This window comes from Lycorma delicatula, chromosome 1, assembly GCF_047948215.1.
Source record: "Lycorma delicatula isolate Av1 chromosome 1, ASM4794821v1, whole genome shotgun sequence".
In the NCBI taxonomy this organism is placed as follows: Eukaryota; Metazoa; Arthropoda; class Insecta; order Hemiptera; family Fulgoridae; genus Lycorma; species Lycorma delicatula.
The window spans coordinates 34,837,119-34,859,055 of record NC_134455.1 but is presented as its reverse complement, the minus strand read 5'-3'; the positions used below and the strand labels follow the sequence as shown (position 1 = coordinate 34,859,055).

Below are 21,937 nucleotides of genomic sequence, written 5' to 3'. Positions count from 1 at the left end.
GACGCAGCTCTCCAAGATTCCCTATATAGTGCTAACAAAAAGTAATGGAAATATTTATGTTCATTTGAAATAATATCGATCGAGAAATAAATTGTGAAGATTTTATTATTTAATCTAGCGATACACAAGTAAGAATTGTAAGTATGTTTAGATGTTTAATGAAAATTTAATTAAACGGAAATGCAGTATTTTTTGTCAAGTGTGCCGCAAAAGGAAAAAATAAAAATTATTAGGTATGTGGTCAAGGTCGCAGACAGCAACGTCGCCAGCAGTTTTGTCGATTTCGCAATACCGGGCTAGAATTTGTCAACAAATGAATGAACGTTGTTAAACAACATACCAACGAATTACACACGCAAGATTATTATTATAATTCTGTGTGGACGATGTTACCAGTCTACCGACCAGTTCTGTTCGTGTTGGCGTCCGTTAGCAGTGTAATTTTTTTGTTATCGATAAATCATCGGGCTAAGCTCTTTACAAGTTTCAAGTTATATAAATACTTTATTTAATTCTAACTTACTGTCCGCGGCTGTTTCTGAATTGTCGGAATATAATAAAAAAAGGTAAAATTATATTTTATTATTTTTGTATTTGCGAATGTAATGTGTGTTCGATGCAGAGTGTAATATTTTCAGTTTAGTCTTCTGTTCTTGTAGCGTAAATGTTATTTACCGTATTGTTTTCCTTTATTATAGTTGACGCGTAAACTCTTCTTGCGATTCTGGTATATAATTATAAATTTAACAAACTTTAAATAGCGATTATGCGACTTATTATTTTTTCTTTTATCTTATATAGAAATAACCCACTACTTTACGCAAGAAAGAGTTGCAGGAATCCAGATTTTTAGACGTTAGTGAATTAAATTTTTATAAGGCTCATATTTATGTATTGTAATTAGCAGCTCCCGGGTATTTTTGGGGGAAGGAGAAGTTAGTATTTAGCATATGCAAGCGTATTCCTGGAATAGTAGTAATTCTAAAAGATATTACGTTAAAGTCTAGGTTTTTTATTTTTATGTAATTTATCTTTCTTTAGTCTTGTACTTGCTACATAGCATTGGCTGAGATGCGCAGAGCAGCATGGCGCATCACGTGTCCCCTCTGCACCAATAGCAACAGAGAAGGGAAGCGCAGCTGGCCTGGCAGCACACACACACACACAGACTCAAAGGCGAAGAAGCATCCAAACAAATGTCTACGAGCCAAATTTATATTAAAATTAAAAACCGTAAAATTCTACAATAAATCACAGAATCGTGATCAAATCACTTGTAAAATTGATCAAATCACTTGAAAATGTTCACAAAAATATACTCTATGCCCTAATACTAATCGAGTAAATATTTAATTAATAAATATTTAATAAAAAACATAAAACTGAGGGACGCGAAAACACGTGGTGTTAATACGGCCCTCTTACCTAAAATATATCCTTCTTTACACGTGAAAAAGATATTGTTTTAAACGGTTAATTACTTAAGAGTTAAAAACTACATGAAGTTAATAAACGAACCCGTAATTTAAATGTTAATGTTAATCGGAAAAACAAATAAAATAAATTCGTGTGATGTACAGATTATTAAATATATAATCGAATTTTTAATTTCACCCTTAACTGGGCCCCGCAAAGTGTAGTCCCACCCACGAGTGCGTGTCATTAATTAAAATTTTATTGGGGGCTATAACTCTGGAACCGATGAAAACAAGTACCGCTTACGATATATTGTAGAAAACCTCTCGATCAGAGCTTATTACTTCGGTTAAGAAAAAGTCCAAAATCTAATTTTTTTAAATTTTGACTTTATTTGGACGCTTTTGGTTCATCCGATTGTAATCAAAAGGGGAGGTGCACAACTAGATGTGTTACAACAGTTTTAAATCCAAAATTCCAACATTTTACGGCCAATCGTATTTGAGCTACGCGAGGTAATTACGTACGCAAATACATATGTACAGACGTCACGCAAAAACAAGTGAAAATGGATATTTCCGTTGAAATGTGAAAACCGAAATTATTCGCGATTACAATACTTCCTTTTAAGTAAAAATAAAAGTTGTAAATTATAAGTAAAAAATAACTAAAACACTTTAAGGAATATATCTTATCGATCCTAATAACGGTAAAATTATATAAAAAATAACCCACAGTATGAGATGAAAGTCGCGGGCATCCAAAATGATATAATGAACTAAGTTTTGATAAGACTCGACGCACAGAATTTTATATAAATTTAAAAACATTAGATTTAGATAAAATTAATTTGTCACCTGTTAAAAAGAAAAAAAAATTATTACTAGTGAAATATCTATTAGAATTTTGTTATCGCATTTAATTTTGGTAATCGTTAATTGAGTAATGTAATGTAGAATATTTAAATCAAGATCACTCGCTACCAGAAAAACGTTTATTATTATTTAAAAAATATATTTTTTCAACGGAAAATGTTAACACACTTAAAAAGCGCGTAACATTTTTTTATAATAAATAATAGAATCCGTATTTATAATTTTTCAGATTTTTCTTTCAGCGGTAAATCGATTGGTTCTCTGATGTGTGTAATTTTCACGCGAATTAATAACAACCGACTTAGATTTTTTAAAAGGGGTGAAGGAAGGTAAAAAAAAAAAAAAATTGCCCCTGCCTCCGGTTAATTACTAAAATTGCCCCTGCCTCCAAGATTAAAAGAACCGAGCCAGGTTGAAACATAAAGTTCGATTGTTTTATAAATATTTCCGTTTGATATGCAGATTTTTTTAATTTCTAAGGCGCTATAAACATTTTATAAAAACTCGGAATTCGCAAGCAAAGAAATCTACTTTTTTGCACCGCTCAAATTTATTCGTTATTACGGGAAATTTTTCTTGAAATAGATAAAAACGAATTGCCTTCCAAAAATTTACTAAGCATTTTTCAAAAAATAACATTTCAATGGATATAAAATTTATTTTGTTACGCAAAAATAACAAAAAAATTAAAAATATGAATCCGATTTACCTATCTTAAAATAATAATCGCAATCTTGACGGGTAATTTACAAATAATATCTAATTTTTCATCTAAACTATTACTTACAACCAGCTCGAACAATATTTATCGTTAAAATTACTGCTTGTAAACATTACAATTACTTTCTATTTTAACTTTAACTTCATTGTAATTACGGCAGCTATCCTATTAATTTTTTCCGTAATTCTAACCTATTTTTTTTCCGAATTTAGAAATAATTGCAAATAAAATTACTGTTTACTCGCAGACGATAACAAACCGATGACAACGTTACTAATATGACACGATGGTGGATAAATTGAGAAAATGAAGACGGAAATGATTATAATTTTATAAGGAATACGTTACCGTTCGTAATTTCAAAGAAAATCTGGTGGTTAATTGAAATCCATCCAAATCGTTTTCGGTAAACCGACCGGGGGTTTAGTGCTGAACAGATTTTGATGTCGGTTTTGCTTGCATTGTTTAATAAAGGTGTGATATTTGTTTGATACGTTTACGACCGTTGCCTATCAGTTTTACGTTCCTGTAGTTTACATAAATAAAAACTCCACTAACTCAAAGACGTAAAACTTCTTTTAATTTACGGTTATTATGAAAACGATATCCACCTTTCCTTTTCCTGATTGGGATGAGTTAATCGATCTACCGATGTATTTCGGATTTATTCTACCGAATGTTTTTTAAATCCCGTTAAAAAACGTAATAAATCTTTTAAAATGTTTAAACTTTCTACATCCGTTTATTAAATATAAAGGAATAATTAACGAAACGTTAATTGTGTTTTAAGCACGATCTGAAGCAGAGTTCCAAAAATTTTGATCAACTACGTTAACCGAATAAATTATCGTAAAATACGGTAAAAAATAAGAAATTATGATTACTCGTATCTTAAAAGTTATTTTGCGTATAATTTCTTAAAAATTATGTTGTTGCCTTTCTAGTATTATTATGGGGATTAAAAATTCCACAGTAGGAATAAATGTACATTTTTAACGTGGATAACCTATATATATATGTCTGATACGAGATAGTAATAGCGTATATAAGTAATTTAAGTGTTTATTGTGGCAATTTTGAAACCGGGATAAAGTTGTACATATTTATTATGCAGCATTTGTATGCTTATTATATTACCAAATGTAAAAAAAATATTGCGTTCTTGTGAAATAGTTTTCTCATTTTCGAGGTTTATTTATTAAATCGCTCGCTAATTTACGTAACTTATATTGGATTTTACTATAAGTTTCATTAATTTTTTATACTGTATTCACTTCTCTGTACAGCGTTTAAAAACAACTGTCAAAAATGGGAAAATAGAATACGGGTCGAGTTGAAATGTAATAAAAATAAAATTTTGATACCAGTATTTTTAATAATATTCATTTTTTTCTGTTTCCGTAGGGGGAGGAATAATCTCTGCCAGCCGCCGTCAGGCCAGCACTGACGGTAGTGCGGGGTTCTCCCCCTCTAAAAAACTGCCCCCCTATCATGCAGGGGCCGGATCTAAGCCATATAGTATGTACAGTCCCTTCATGATCACACAGGCACTCTACTATCCGAATCCGTATGACCGGAAGGCGTCCCCTGGGGGCGATCGAGGAGCGACAACTCTCGAAAACATCTATGTCCAGACAGGAGCCGGGTAAATTCGTAGCCTGTGTTACCGTGCTTTCGCTCCACCCAGTTCATGACGTCGCTTAATAATATTCATTTTATGTACTGTTTAGATACGGCGTAAACAGTTTAACAAATATGTAACGTTAGAATTATAAGTAAATATGAAAAATTAGTAATTTCAGCGATTAACATTTCTCGACCGATAACGGAAAAGTCTATTTCGTCGAAATAAAGTTCAAATATAATTTAGGCAGACCAACAGGTCCTTTCGCCAACCGCGCGAGAAACCGAAAAAAGGATATTTTTATCCCTTTATAGGGGATTGAATAATACCGGAAAATATGTTCGCTAGGAAACATTTCTGCCCTTTGAATAAAATTTTGAGATACGGGATCCTTAAGGTCCACATCTCCTTGCCTCCTACACCTATCGTGACAAATTAATCGCCGTCACGTACAAAAAATCATCGTGCCGATTTCATCCAAACGGTCCATCCGATCGAGAGATACCCGGTTTCTGGAATTCTTCATCGCTGAAATCGTGTCGTTTGGTTAGAAACAGACACGAACGGTAGCGGTTCGTAGCTAGCATTAACGAGGTTGATTTTCTTAGCCTTTTCAAGGCCGCGGTTAAAGTTTTCTGTAAAATAAAAGAACCGAAAACAAGAATGAATCGATAGCAAAAAGCAGGATAATAATCTAATTCTACATTTTATTATATTCAAGAATACGGCACACCGTTTCTAAGCACATTACGCTTAAAGGCGTATTCGGTTTAATCGAATAAATAATAAAATGTCAACAGATAATATTTTTTAGTAGTATTAGGCGATAAAATGCCCGCTTAAAAACACTATACTCCAACGGCGGTTTATTTCAATTTCTATGTACGCAGAAACAAATACGTGATTAGTTTTTACTAATTATCTTCTCTTTAGCCCTTCTGATTTGGCAATCAAAGAGCCCTTGCTTTCCGCCGTCTTCTGATCGCTACTGAAAAGACAAATAAACACTTTCGTATTCCTTCCGCAGATGATCGAATTAGAGAAGCGAACGAAAAAGGAAGTTTCTGTAAACACGTGGCGTAAAAAAAACTATCTTCCGCCGGCACGTCAGGGTGGGCTCTGCGGGAACGACAGTGCTTTCTCTTCCTGGCAGTTTCCTATGTGCGCATGCGCACAACAGCTAAACACCACGCCGCTGGAACTGTGAAGCGCACAATTCCGTACAACGATTTTCGTATCTTTTTCATAAACTGGGGTATGGCTACTGACATTAAGCTTAAGGATTATTATATATTGTACAAGTATAAAGAAAGAATTTAAGAAAAATAGACGTAAGATTTAAATCGTAATGCGTTTCTGAAATACGATAATCACAAGGACAAGGATTTTTTTGTCTTGAAATATCAATTCCCGGGTGTTTAACTTTAATATGACGAGATAGATTACTAGTCGTCGCACCGGCATAAGGTATTGATATACGGCAAAGATTACACAAGTTTTTTCCAGGGCTTGCTTCAGAAATGCAAGTTCAGATGCGACTTTTTTTTCTGCAGCTAACGTTTATAACTTTAGAAACAAATTATTCTTTTATAAAAATACTTATATTATATCTACTTATGTACGATTTAAAAAATAGAATACCGATAAATCATTTAGAAAAAATCGGCTTCTGAATATATTAACTGAAAAAAATATATATATATATTTTAGTTTTAGTACGTCGATGACAAAACCGTTTAAACTACCTTTTGTTTCCATTTTAAACTATAAAGCCTTTTTTTCTTAATATTAGTACTTCATTAAAAATAATACTTCATTTTCGGATCAAGTTACGATAATATATCCGATAAATAGATATATAAACTCATAAAAACAAGTTGTAATCTTAAACGTATTTCCATCTGTCCTTAAATACGAAAAATAAATTTGTTGAAATTTTTTTCTCAGGATGTAAGCTTTTTAATACACAAACAAAAAAAAATCTTAATCTTTTACTAAATATATTGTAATGTAAATCGAAACTAATAATTTTTATTTTCCAAACCTGTACGTAGAACAATCCAAAAAATCAGTTTAAATATCTCTTTTAACCGTTATCTTTTATTTATTTAACTTATAGCTTTTTTAAAGCAGAATAAATAGCAAGCTCGTTTTCATTTTCACAAGGGTTATTATTAAATTGATACGACGTAAAGTAGCAGCAAACGAAAAATCTGTCATAAGAGAATGAAGTTAAGTCAGACTATTCTCATGAGATATCTATTAAGAGGCCGCTGAAGGAAAAATATTTAACGATTATAATCGACTACGTATAATATAATCTCTTCTTTTTCTTTTTTACAATCTTTTATAATCTTTGCTGATGATATAATTAACGGTAACTCCGGTAAAGATTCGTCGATACTAATTATAATACCGTTACGTGTAACAAATTTCAAACTTAATTGACCCACCGGGTTGGTCTAGTGGTGAACGCGTCTTCCCAAATCAGCTGATTTGGAAGTCGAGAGTTCCAGCGTTCAGTTATTTTTACACGGATTTGAATACTAGATCGTGGATACCGGTGTTCTTTGGTGGCGGTTGGGTTTCAATTAACCACACATCTCAGGTATAGTCGAACTGAGAATGTACAAGACTACACATCATTTACACTCATACATATCATCCTCATTCATCCTCTGAAGTATTATCTAAACGGTAGTTACCGGAGGCTAAACAGGAAAAAGAAAACTTTTATTCAAACTTAATTAAACGGTCAGTAAGCGAAGTGATATTCGGGGCGATAGAATGATAAAGATACATACTCGTGGAAAAATTTGCTAAATTTGTATATCTTAAGTGCAACAACATATGTTTTAATAAACCGGGAATCTTCGGCTGAAATTAAGATTTGAACCGAATTTCCTAAGGATGAAAACACTTATGCGGTCATTATCTTGAACCGTTACCGTCGAATGCGAACGGTTCGTCTTCTTGGTTTACAGTGCTGTTATGTCACAGAGATACGGACGGTCAAAACGCTTAAATATTGAACAATTTTAAATGTAGGTCGGCAAACGATTATGATATGATATTTGCAAAATTTTACATCTCATATTACACGACAAAATCTTTGATAAATATGGTCTTGATGAAGAATTTTTATGACTTAAAAATTCGAGAAAATTTTCGTCTTGTTTAGAGGTTTTATTCTAGAGGGAGTATCGATGACAGCCATTGTATGATTTTTAATTATCATAAGAAAAAATAAATTTAAAAGAAATAATGTGTAAAAATGCACTCCATTTAGAATTACGTTTAAAACGATATGTTTAATGATGGTTAAACGTAATAAAATATTTTTTTATAGTAAGAAATGTTTTAATAAATAAAAAAATAGTTCAATCGACAATTATAAATATGATAAATAATAAAAATGTATCGGTCAAACGCTGACAGAGGACTACTTTGCAAAGAGTAATTTTAGAGATAATTATTTTTTCGTTTAATTTTTTATTTAGTAGCTGGACGCATCAACTAAAAGATTGTGTGAAGGTGTGAGGGGGTAGGAAAAAACCCAGATGGCTTCCTTCGCTCTGATTGGCTACCGTAGGACAGTACTATATCACGTGATGGTTCGATTCAAATACAACCGTACACTTGTAACGGTCAATATTGCTATACGAGTTACAATGTTAATAAACCTATTTCTTATATACACATCCGGTATATTTAAATTAATTTAAGATTAGTCGATTATTTTATATCGATTACATTTTATAAAAATAATAATTAATCTCCTTTAATTTTAATAAATATATTAAAATATTACGATAGTTTATCGATTTTGTAAGGTAAAATTTTAATATTAAATAATAACAGATCAAATTTTTCCGATTTTATTTACAATACGACCTCGTACTATCCTACACGTATATTTTAAGGAATATGAGGTAAATGAAATTAACGATTTAAAAAAAAAAACAAATACTTGCCCAGAATCAAACTCGGGACCAGCAGATTTAGAAGGTAAGAACTATATCGACTGATCGGCCAGTTTTTAATACGACAGAATGTTTAATTTATAAAACGAAATAAAACAAAGTAATCGGTAAAACTTAACTCGATTAAATTTAAGGTTCTAATAAATAAAACTGTCGGCCAGATACATACAACAACGTTGCGTTAGACTCTAAAAACAACCTACATACCTACATTTATGTAATCCTTTTATGTTTATAAGTACAGAAAACATAATGTTATTATTTAATACATCAACTAAACAGTTTGCCGACCGACCTCGTAGGTAGGATCTAAGGTCCCAGGTTCGAACCTCAGACGCGGTTGAATTTTTAATTTAGTTTAATATAATGTATATTATAGACGCGTTTAATTATTTATCAAAATATGAGTTTATATTGCAGCGTGTAAGGCATGTGTTTATTGAAGGTTGTTTATCGCTCTACGATTAGTCTGTCAGCGAGTCTCCGACAGAAGGGCCGTTCTTGTCTCCATAATAAAGCGGCTACCGACGGTTAATAGTCGTCTCGTATTGTCTTTATTAATGCTTCTTATATATATTAATATCTAATACGTTTTTTTATTTGTATCGACAATATACCGACATCCAGTTCGTCATTTACTTTTATTTTTTAAATTTTAATAAAGTGTATAAAAAAGCCAATTCTGATTGGAATTCGAACCCGGAACTACTTAGTACTACCTTTTTACTAAAATAAATTTTTTTTTACTTTACTCTCGTAAATAACATTATAATTTATCGCTCTGGTAACGTTTAAATATTTTAAAATACGAGATTTAATATTTCACAAGCGAATAAAATGAAATACAAAACAGTGTAAAACTTTAGTATGAAAACGTATACTTTTTTTTTGGGAACACAATTATAAAAGTAATAGTCGGGCTTGGAAAGTAAAAGTAACATCACAGTCAGTATCATCAGCCCCTCTCTTAAATATTAGTCTACCTCAGACACCGGGAGAATTCTCTCGCGCTCTCTCTCTTCGGTGCGTGTGTGGGCGCGCGCAAATTTTGAGGGTCGACAGTTCATTTAATTCCTTATCAAAAATGCACTGCAGCAATAATATCGTTGTTGGACCTCCAGTATAATTATGCCTCATCATAGTTCTGTTAAATATTATAAGGAATAAATATAGCCGAATCAAACTTAATTTTAATCTGACGTATTTTTTATGTACCGTGTACCGATTGTTTGAAATTATTTCGTAAAATAAAAAAATTACATTACTCACTGTGACAGGAAAGCGATCCCATCTATATATTTTTAAACGTTCAAGTTCATCGACGCATTGAATTTATAAACTTTTATTTAAGAAAATATCTTCCCGTAAATGATGTTTTAATCTTTTATTTTTAGAAATCATCTCCAGTTATTACTTAAGAAATGGTCCGCAACCGAAAAAAAAATATTTTAAAGGAAAAATTGAGAAAAGATTAAACAAATAATAATATTCATTTTTTTAATAATTCAAATGGAAGTGAATATATCTTTAAAGAAATGTTATTCTATTTATTAGAAAGAATATAACTGATTTAAGATAGAAAAGAAACATTTAAACCAACTGCAGACTAGAGGTGAAACATTACCGTTAAAAAACAAACTGACACGGCAAGACAACTAAAGACATAAATCATCTCTTGTATTATTGAAAATGACAGCTGTCCAGTAAAAAAACAAGCCAAGGGTGATGTTATATCTCATGTACATATATATATATATATATATATATATATATATATATATTTGTGTAGAGAGAAAGAGAGGGATAATAAGTGAGTAAGCAAGCTCTGTAATATAAATGATTTATAACGAACAAATCTGTTCATCTTTTATCTCACTTTGGTTTTTTGTCTATGCGATCTAAGTGTACGTCAAATATGTTTCAATACACACACACACACGCACGCGCGCACGCATAGCAAAGCAAATAAAATGTTTAGACTGAGCAGAATTAAAGTAAAGAATTAATATAATAATTTTATGTGTCTTTCATTAAATATTATTAAAATTTTTTACATTTCCAAGCATACAACGTAGAAGGGATAAAATATTAAAAGCTAATAATTTTTCTTAATTTACTGTTATTTATTATATTTAATGGAAGAAATAGAACTACGTTGACAAACAAAACTCGATTGTTTGTCAACGTAGTTTTACGAGGTGTCATTTTATTTAAAATAAAATTCTTAATAAATTTTGTAATCGGTAAAAATTTTATCAAATAAACAATCACAAAGATATTGAAGAATAAAAAATTAAGATGACTCCATTTTTAAATCTTTGAAGTTGATGTTTTCAATTTTTTTTATTTTGTAGAATAAAAAATTAAATTTTTCAAATTTAATTAATGTAGGTTAACCCGTTTCTGAGAAATAATTTTTTTGTTGAAAATCACAAAATTGCGTCCAGAAGGAAAACAAAGCAAAGCAGGACTTATGTTGATATGAACGTTTTTACTCATTTTGGTGTCCTGAATCAGTTTCTGGAGTTCGGCGAATACGTCCCGCAACACTCTGTACGTATGTTCTAATTATAAATATATTAAAATTATACATCAAACTGTATGTTTGATGTTTACAATCGCTGATAAAAATGAACTCTAATCTGTGCTCATCACTGAAATATGAATTTTTGTATTCCACTGAATATTTTACATTCAATTTATTCCGACGTAATTAAATGTTTGAAATAAAATACATATAACTAATCGGTCAATCGATCTTAAAATTAAAAATAAAAGGATCGGATAAAATAATTAATAATGAATCTTAATTCTAATATATTTAAATTAAATGTAATGTTTATAAAATATAATTTGAAGATAAAAATTATTTTTAAAAACGATATAACAAATCGCTATCAGAATCATTTACACAGAAGTGTATTTAAATGTAATCCATAAATAGATTTTTTTCTGACACATTAGGAAAACATAATCACATACTTTGTAGTAAAATATCGAGAATATATTTTAAATTAACGGCAAAAAATTTAAATACTTTACTGTGGAAAAATATACGTTAACAGCAAAAAAAAAAAAAAAATAATTAACCTCAATCTATACATATATTGACGGAGTGCTTTTCGTTTGTTCCCGATAACCGCAAAAACGACTAAACCAGTCAATACGAAATTTTACCTGTAACTTTCTTATGACACCTGGAAATTTAACCGCAGTTTAAATCTCATTAATCTCACTGCTATGTAAATCATTAAATAAATACCTTATAGATAAAAATCTATAACTTCCTTTACCAAGATTTAATGTCGTCTATGTTAATATGGACTTCAAACAGTAATTATTTGATTTACTAAATTTAATTCGTCGTCTATAAAATATCAGTTTGTATTAGCGCCATAATATACGTAAAAATAAATTAATTTGATAATAAAATTATAGGAAATACCGACAGTTTACAAATTTACGGCTGTACAGAGTAACATTCTGTATATTTTTAGTTCCCGAACTAAGAATTTACATCATCAGGGTAAGCCATTCTCGTAATCGGCATAGATTCGACATTCGATTCGGTAGTAATATTTTCATATGCCAAATTATGCATATAGCGCGGACGAGGGATCCTAGTGATAAAATAAAATTTGAACATGATGAATTAAGGAAACAATATTACTTACAAAATGTTCTGATGCAGCAGAGACGTCAGTGAAAATAGTAACGTCGAAGAATAAAAAATAAATTTTAGTCGAGAAATGCGAGTAAAAAATACGGGATGTGTCATTTTTTTTACTGATAAGAGAAGTACTTTCCTTCTGTTGTAGATTTAACAATAAGTAAAATAAGATTGCTGCAACTACTTACAAAACCCGACCGACTAAATCTATACCACATGTAAAGCGACTGAAATAATATTAGATTTCAGATATATATTTGAGTCAAGCCAATATTTTCCTTTTATATATATCTCAGTTCAGTTAAAAATTACGCTAATTTTAAAGTTATTTTTGCTGTAGATCAGCGGAAACGGAATTCAGTAACTTTTCTAGGTATTTAATTTATGAGTTTACTTAATTTTCCTTTACGGAAAGGATCCAAAACTTTCTTCAAAACTTAACGAAGAATTTACTATTCTGTTTAAAAATGAATAAGATGAAACGGGAAATTCGTTACAAAGAAAAACCTAGATTGTCACTGCCAAATTCAGTTCTCTTATCAAAATGATATTTTATTTAAATTTTATAATAAAATAATATACTGTTAATCTATAAGGAAAAACAGTTATACAAATTAAATTCTATTAAAAAAAAACAAACAAAAACAGTACACGCGCGCTAGTAGATATAAAATGTTTAAAGCGTGAAAAATCAGTAATAAAACATAGGTTAAATGTATCATTAAATATTTTATTAGTTATCTGTTTGAGAATAGCTTTGTAATTACGTAAATCTTCAAAGAATCAGTCTTCTATCTCGCCAGAAGATCCCCCTTATCAGGAATCGAACCCAGGACTTTTAGTAAAAATGTTAAAAACTAAACCGTTCATCTAACGTGTACTTTTTAACGACAGGCAATGAAAGAAAACAGTAACGTATACACTTTTATAACATCAACAGGATATTAATAACTGCTACACAAAGCTTAGACAATATTAAAACGGTGTCCTCAGTCGAGATTTTGGTTACAAATATAATAGTGAATAATTATTAATAACGTTTGTTTTACATAGATCAAAATATTGTAATTTAAACTCATTTCAACTACATCTTATGTTACCTTAAGTCAGGGTTGAAACTATTCAAATTTTGTAAATTTTGACTACAGACTCATTAAACCTTGAATATTATTTATATTATTATCTTTTATTTAAGAAACTAAACAAGTAGCATATGTTCAGAGCCGGGCGCTAGTTTCTACTTATCGTTAAAAAAATTGAATACAACTAATATAGACGACAATATTTAGAGATATATTTTTCACTTCGATATTTCATTAGTTTATTAAAATCATACATAGTCTGATAATTTGGTACTAATAAAATTCAGTCTAACTATAGTACTGCAACTATCAATTTTATTATACAAATAACCTTTTCGCTGTCTTCTAATTAAGACAAATTGGAAAATTAGTGCGAAAAGTACGGTCATTTTAATTTCATAGCAGAGTTAATTTCTCGAATTTTCGTTATTGTATATCGCTAAAATTTTATTAATACGCTGTTTTAACTAAATTTTATTTAAGAATTCTATTTCATTTCTTTTTAATGGTTTTTCCACAAAAGTAAATAAAATTTTAACTGCAATTTTTTTTTTCTTTAAATAAACTAACAAGAGTAGAATTTTCTTAATTACAAACAATTAAATTAATAAACAATACGGTTTTGTTTTTTTTTAGTTGCCGACCTAAATTTTAAGATTAGAAATATATAATTAAATAATTCCCAGACATAAATATGAATAAATAAAAAAAATTGTTAACCGATTAAAATTATGACTAATTAACGAAATTTATTTAGTATAATTTTAAAATATGATGTTTACTTAAGGTTAAAACACAAATTAAAATATGAATTCAAATATGAAAAAAATAACGGCTGGCGATGAAAATTTACTTGATTTTTCACACGACGTATTAACGTCTCCTCTTTCTCGTCGAACTTTCGAAGGGATGATATCGTCATTGTAGATATTACGTAAAAATTACTAGGAATTAAGATAAAATTCTTCGCTTTTAAAAACAATACACAATTTTTAAAAGTATTTTCAATCAGTTGTTCAGTTTTAGTGTAAGACAGACGAGTCTAGTGATTTCTAGTGAAAATTTATCTTATACCGAATATCACCAGGTATTATATTGTAAACTATATTATCTATATACTATATTGTTTATTATTATCTTAGTACTGTCTCAAGAAGGAATATTTTTATTCGGTGTCGTTTTTAAATAAGCGACATAACCATCTATTGAGCGTTGCTACGGACCGTCTACAAGCTGTTATTCCTAGCAACAGCGAATCATCGCATGTAAACAATAACCTACTATCTCGTGTAAACCCTAACCTACAAGGTAATGGAATACGCGGCTTCTAAAGTGTTCCGATAGGGACCCCTCAATAACCGCGGCGTAATTTAATTAGAAACGATATTATCGATAACACGAGTGACTCTTCAGGAACAGAGAGTAAAAGTGATATTACGGATTTTAGTGCAAACCCTTCCCGACAAGCAATACTAATATTGCGCATACAAAACGAAAATGTTAGTCGACAGAACGATGTAATTCCAGCGGCAAAAAACGCCGACGTACAAATTATACTGAACCTAATATCGCGTACCTAATTTTGCTGTTCTACATCAAATAAATTTAGTCTTCTTGAAAACACTGCTGACAACGAAGGAGACGTGCAGAATTATTAAAACCCCGAGTCTATTTTGAAATAGGCGTTAATGCGATAACCGAATTGAAAAATTTTCTGTCGACAGTTATTATCTAATTGTAATGTTATTAAATATAAACTGACAACAATGAAATCGGGCCGCACGGTAAAAGTTCTGCCGGTTGATATTGAAATATATAATATTATAACGTCCAAAATGCTTGAAAACAATATCTGTCATTGTACATATAAACTTGAAACATGAAAGAGCATATAGAGTGGTCATGCGAGGCGTGCATTACTCGGTAGATAAATCTGTAATCGTTGAATTGAAGTTAGACCACGAGGTTAGAGACGTTATTAACGTTCTCCATCGTCAAACGAAGGAACCGTTGCCGCTTTATTTAATAGATTTGGATCCCAAATCTAATAATAAAGAAACTTTTGACCTGAAATCTCTTAACTATACAATCGTAAGCTCTGAAGCTCCGTATTTAAAAAAAATAAGCGGTCTAATGCAAACGTTGCCAACGCTTTGGCCATACCAAAGATCTACGCAATCGCCCGCACCGTTGTGTAAAATGCGGTACAGATCGTGCCACAACAGTCTGTATTTAGGCACCACAGGTTCCAACTTCCTGCGTCAGCTGCGGCGAGTTACAAAGGGTGTAAAATCTATCAACAGTATAAAACTAAGGTCTATTCTATCAAACCCGCCCTATCTTCCAGAATTGTAACTAATAACAATTCTACTGATAATAATAATTATACTAATGTCAATAATAACAATTTGAGTGCTAAAAGAAGAACTGTTCGTGTAGTAATAATGGTTTTCATAATTATAATAGTAGTAACAATAATAATGAATATAATAATAGGCTGAATATTTTTGGTATTACATACGTGAAAAAGTTAAAATGAATTGTCCCTATGATCAACAAACTATTGATAAACAAAATTTTCACGGGCCGATGAATGTCCTTGACCGTTGCAAAGATTTGAGTGAACGCTTGAAAACATGAACTGGACTATTCATGAATCGTCTTGAGAAAAAACGATCGACTGTCGTTTGGCTTAGAATATGAATCACACACGCGCGCCCGCGTGTGCGTGTGTGTTGTTTAATCCGTGCATCAGAAAAAGGCCGCGTGACGGGGAAAGTCCTACAACTGTATTCTCAGCTTTTTCTTTTGGCAATTAAATTTTAATTAAATACAATGTAATTTGGACGGTAAAAACCTCATTTGGTAAAAAGGAAAACTGAGACGCAAAATATTTTATTATAAATTTTTTTTTTTCATATTAATGCTTTTAATACCGCATCATTTTTAAATTAAAAACATAATTTGATCATAGAGGTCAAAGCTGACCAGTTTCCCGGAAAAAAATAAAAATGATACATGTTCTAGAGTTTTGTATATACATAAAATGATTGATGAACAAGTATAGAAATAACTGTAAGATATATGTAGTCTAAAATTCTTTTTATAATTACACTGCCGCTTGTGCTAAAAAAAAGTCAGTTAAAACTGACAGTAGTTAAAACAAAGACGCAAACGCTATTGTATGTAACCAATTCAAGGACAAATATATAAAAAAACTATATAACACTTGTACATGTCCACTGTTCATGTCGGCAAGAGAGAGGATGTAAAGAATTGGGCATCGTTAAAGATAAATCATTCATTTTAAAATTAATATTTGTTTTGGTTTTGTTTAATTGTTTAAATCAAAGTTTATATTTATTTATTATTTAGTAAATTTAACATTTAAATGCAATCTTTATTTATATTTTGTCTTAAATTCACAGTTCAGTAAAAACGAACCCAGTGTGTAATGCGCTATTTTCAGAACGTGACTTATTATGGTAGAAAATAATGTAAAATAAAAAAGTTAATTAACTTTATTTTAAATAAAGGTTAGATTTAGCAATAAAAATTTTAATTCAAATTAAATTAACTTGCATCTTCCATTTATATTTTAATAAAAAATATTCAAATGTAGATTACGAAAAAATATACTAACATCCTATAAGAATTAATTCACATAACTGATTTTAACTATTGTACCCGTATAGTGCTAATGAAAAATTTGAATTAAAATAAATACGAAAAAAGAAGTAATAATGTAAATTATAATACAAGAGTAGAGTAAAAAAATAAAATAAAAATTCAATCGAGTTTAAGTATGTATGCTTTTTTACCGCCAGATTACATTTTAAAAACAGATTTGCATTTTGTAATAACAGCAAAGGTAACTTCAGTACAATATCGATAAAAAAGATATTACAGGTTACATATTAATTTAACCCACCGACCGGGTTAGTCCAGCGGTGAACGCGTCTTCCCAAATCAGCTAATTTGGAAATCGAGAGTACCAGCGTTCAAGTCGTAGTAAAGGCATTTATTTTTAATGCCGATTTCAATACTAGATCGTGGATATCGGTGTTCTTTGGTGGTTGGATGTCATCACACATCTCAGGAGCGGTCGAACTGAGACTGTACAAGACTACACACTTCATTTACACTCACACATATCATCTTCATTCATTCTCTAAAGTAATACCTGAACGATAATTCTTGGATGCTCAGCTGGAAAAAAAGACGGCTGGGGGGGAAGCAGAATCCAAATTGGGATTGAGGGCCCATACCGCTGACTGAATAAATTTGGTCGATGCGTGAACTGCATTATCCGCATGGGCGGTTGATTTTAAAGGCACGTCCAAACCTTGTATTTTCCTCCAAAAAATCTCGAAAACGTCGTTTACTGGTCAATTTATTAAACAGAGTGGGAGATCGAAGAGTTAGTATAAAATATATATATACAAATAAAGATATGTATATTGTATAGCCGTGAAACTTAATAATATTTAAAACGGCTTTTGATTCTAGTTTTTTATCGACAACCCGTTATCATTCCAGATTGCGACAGACAATCTGTGTGTGCGCGTGCGCGTTTACCGTATTTCATTCGCGCGGGTGTGGCGGTACTAGCGACAATATTAAATACATTTTTACAGTTTATTATGTATTTATTTAATTCTACCGCTCACTTCTGACGTTGTAATATACAGACGACTCCAGCAAAGTTCTTGTCAGTGCTACATTAGCGCTCCTTGTGATGACAGGAGGTACTAATGAAGCACTATATTCACTTAGCCACTAGTTACTAGCATTTTTTTTTTTGGAGGGGAGATGCGACTTTGTAAAATTTTTTTTTAAATATTATTTTTTAATAATTAACAAATGTGCCTAAGACAAACGTTAACTACGCGAAATATCGAGATACTGACGATGACCTTGCTTTAGAGCCTCATCCCCTTGATCTTTTAAAAGTTGAAAATTTAATGGCATCAAGCCTCATATATAGATATAACTGGACCAAGTTTGGTCGTAGTTGATCAATTAATTTTGGTGATATAAGGTGATTTAGGGTACAACACCGAACACACACACGTACATATGAACATCCGGAAAATTTCCATTCGTTTTTTTTGGGTTCCTTAGGTGTCAAAACGTAAAGATCTGTTAAAAACTACATACGCACAAATTGGACCGATAACCGTACTTTCCCATCTACTGCTATAGCGCTAGACGCGAAAGTAAAATCAAAATTTTATTTAAAACGTTGGATCCCGTTTGACTCCTTTCTGAACGGTGACGTAAACTACGCGATATAAAATTTTTAATAACAGCCAAAGCTTTAAAAAACTTTTAAAATATAAGAAATTTGTAAAAATCAACAAATTTTAAAGAGATGTCCCAAGAGATCTTCTTTTCTAAAAAAAACTATTGAAAAGTTAATTGAACCTCGTCGCAAATCCGATCGACTTGAAACTGTGGAATTTTAAATAAGCACTTTTATCGAAAATTCTTCATGAACACTAAACAATGTAAAAAAAAATTAATTTTAGGATAATTTATGTTGCGCCAGTCCTGAGATATTGAGCTAAATCCAAAATACGTACACATACATCTTCCGAAAATATATATAAACAAAATATTTTTGAGTTTTTTTTGGACCGAATCAAAATTTGATAGATTGTACGTATATAACGAAACAAACTGTACAATATTATGAAACAAAAGACTTAAATGTTTGAGAGAAATAATCAAAAATTAAAAATCAAATAATTAACATCAATTAAACTTATTTGATATCGTTAAGGGTAATTAATTTTATGTAAATTTGTTATAAATAATTTATTTCACAAGTTTGAAATATTAACAACTAATTTCAAAAAATTTAACAGAAAAATACAATTTAAAAAGATATATATATATATAAATATTATTTAAATAAGAAATTATGTCAAATATTCAATCAGTGTGTGGAAAGAAAAACGTATTTTTTAGTTTTAGATTTTAATAACTCTTTTTTTAATGCGAAGAATTAATATTTCTTGTAAACATTATTTTGATGAGAAAAGTGCTAAAAATATACAAATTAGATAACTTTTAGCAAGCGTATTCAGTAAACTACTATTTTCTTTCGTAGTACTTTTACAAAATGTTTTCTCAATATTTTTCTGAAATTATTTCTCAATATTTTTTATTTAGATAACTCTGGAATGAAATAAGGTTAGCCGACCGACCGGTATTTGTATTCGAGGACCTAGATATCTAATTTTCAAATCACTGCAAATGCAGCGGTAAACTGCCAAAGTACAATGAAATCCGCAGTTCTAATCAAAAAATCAAAGCATTCCCGAACATTTTTCTACGAAAGGCCGTCGCTGCCGTCTACTGTTCCTCTCCCTTCTGTACCGCATATACTAATAAAAAACCAGCGGAGATTTTAAATATTAATAACGACGAATGAGAGATCATTTTACGAGTATTTTTGCGCGACTAACTACCGGGTGATTCAAAAAAGACTTAACAAGTTTTAAAAGTACACAAAAATTTATTTAACTTACTCATTCGATCGAGGCGTCCATTCACCGAAAACACATCGACGTTGTTACTTTGTTTCGATAACTCGGTTTAGATTTTATATCTCTTAATCCATATTTCTAATTTTTTTCTGCATTCTGTATGAACGTGCATTGTTGAAAAGAACGGTCACTTATACTTAAAAAAAATAACAATATCCACTTTTACCAAAACAGATAACGGAGCTGTTTTCGTTTACAACTCGATACTATATTTACGAGAAAGGGCGGCCTTATTATGTTATCGTTTTATAATAAATCGCCAATCGTTTGAAAAATCTTCCAACCGATTTATTTAAAATCACTATTTATATGCTTCCCGTTCAAAGTGTACTAAAAGATGTGCTCAAAATAATCTTTAATACCGAAATTGTGAATCATTTTGTAGTTAATCTTTTAGGATGTGAAACATCTATTTTTTACAGAATTTTCGAATAAAAATAAGGTTTTTACTTTCGGTTACATGGTGAGAGTGGGGGGGGGGGGTTTCAAATTGAAGTTTCTTTACGTTTACAGATATCAGGAAATTTAATCAAAAATATAGCACAAGAAAATAAACGTTAGACAAGTTACAAGACAGGAATGTACAGAGATATTCACGAAAAATATCACAAACTTTCAGGACTATTTCCAACGCTACAGGCACAAAATAGACAAAAACTCAGCTTGCTGGTCTCAAATTAAGAAAAATATATTTCTATAATATTAAATTAAAAGAAAAGCATTCAATATAGTTCTTCATATCAGTGACCTGTTTAATACAGAGTGATTCACGAAGTATATAACAAACTTTTAGAACTTGAAATACCGATGAAAATAATGAAGAAAATTTGTACAAATATAGGTTCGGAAACGGCTTCGTTAACAAATGTCGGCTGGGGAAAGATTTCGGCCTGATTTCTGTGCCTTCCGTCAAATTAAGCTATACTGTATTACTGGAATCCAAATTAAGGAGGAAATTTAGTCGATTTATATGAAATCTGACCTGAAAAATTGAAAAAAGGTAGGTCTTATAACTATATTTTTAGTAGTTTTTGAGAAATCTGTGGTAAAAAACAAAAGATTGGAGTTGAAAAAAAAACATTATTTTACGTTTGGTGTAAAATAACGTTGTTAAATCGGTGATAAAAACATTAAGGTTTTAAACAAAATTTGTAGAGAATTTGATTCCGAGTAAAACAGTACGAATAATTTGCACAGAAACAAAAGAATTTCGAAGTTAAAAAAAAAAACTTGAAAATGTGACAAATTTTATTAGGTATTAAACGAAACAAAATAATTAAATATTTTAGAAAAATAAAGGAAACTTATCACTAAAACAATGAATTAGTCATTTTTAAAGCTAATTAAAAATTAATTTTATTTAAATTTATTTGAAATATTTTATTTAGCAATACTGATTCCAACGATTAAGGTTTTGCATTCGATTAGCAGAAAATATTTATTGCTGGTTTTAAATAACATTTCGTTTCGTTTAATGCGTAATTAAAATCTGCCGCATTTTGAAATATTTTGTTTTAAATAAACTTCAGAATTCTTACGTTTATATTTATAGTTTCTCTGAAGTTACACAAAATTCTGTAGGAGTTTTATATAAAACTTTTACGTGTTTATTAGCCATTTAACAAAGTTATCTTTCGCCAAATATAAAATATGTTTTTTTCGACCAAAGTTTTTCTATTTTACCTCATTTTTATCGAAAATTACTAGAGTTCTGGGAATTATTTTTAAAAACTTTTCCAGGTCAAATTTGATATAAAACAGAAAAATTTAACCCTGAGGAATTACAGACTGGCATAATTTTACCGAAGAAGCAGAGATTAGAGCGAAAACTTTTGCCAGCCGATACTCGCTAACGAAGAGTTTACGAACCTATGTTTATAAGAACTTTCTTCTTTATTTTCCCCAGCAGAACATCTGCTAAAAGTTTGTTACTCTTTTCGTAAATAACCCTTAAAAAAGCAAAGAAATTTGTAAAGATTTTATCTAATTATCCCGTGTGTGCGCTGTGAGTC

General features: G+C 30.5%; 1 long non-coding RNA gene across 1 annotated transcript in view; it reads left to right on the top strand.

Annotated features, from left to right (window-relative positions):
* The first annotated feature begins 352 nt into the window (after positions 1 to 352).
* Positions 353 to 21,937, top strand: part of LOC142318084 (uncharacterized) — a 61,977-nt gene continuing 40,392 nt past the window's right edge. Inside the window, exon 1 of the long non-coding RNA XR_012754820.1 lies at positions 353 to 566. This is a non-coding gene — a long non-coding RNA (uncharacterized LOC142318084). The remainder of the gene's footprint in view (positions 567 to 21,937) is intronic.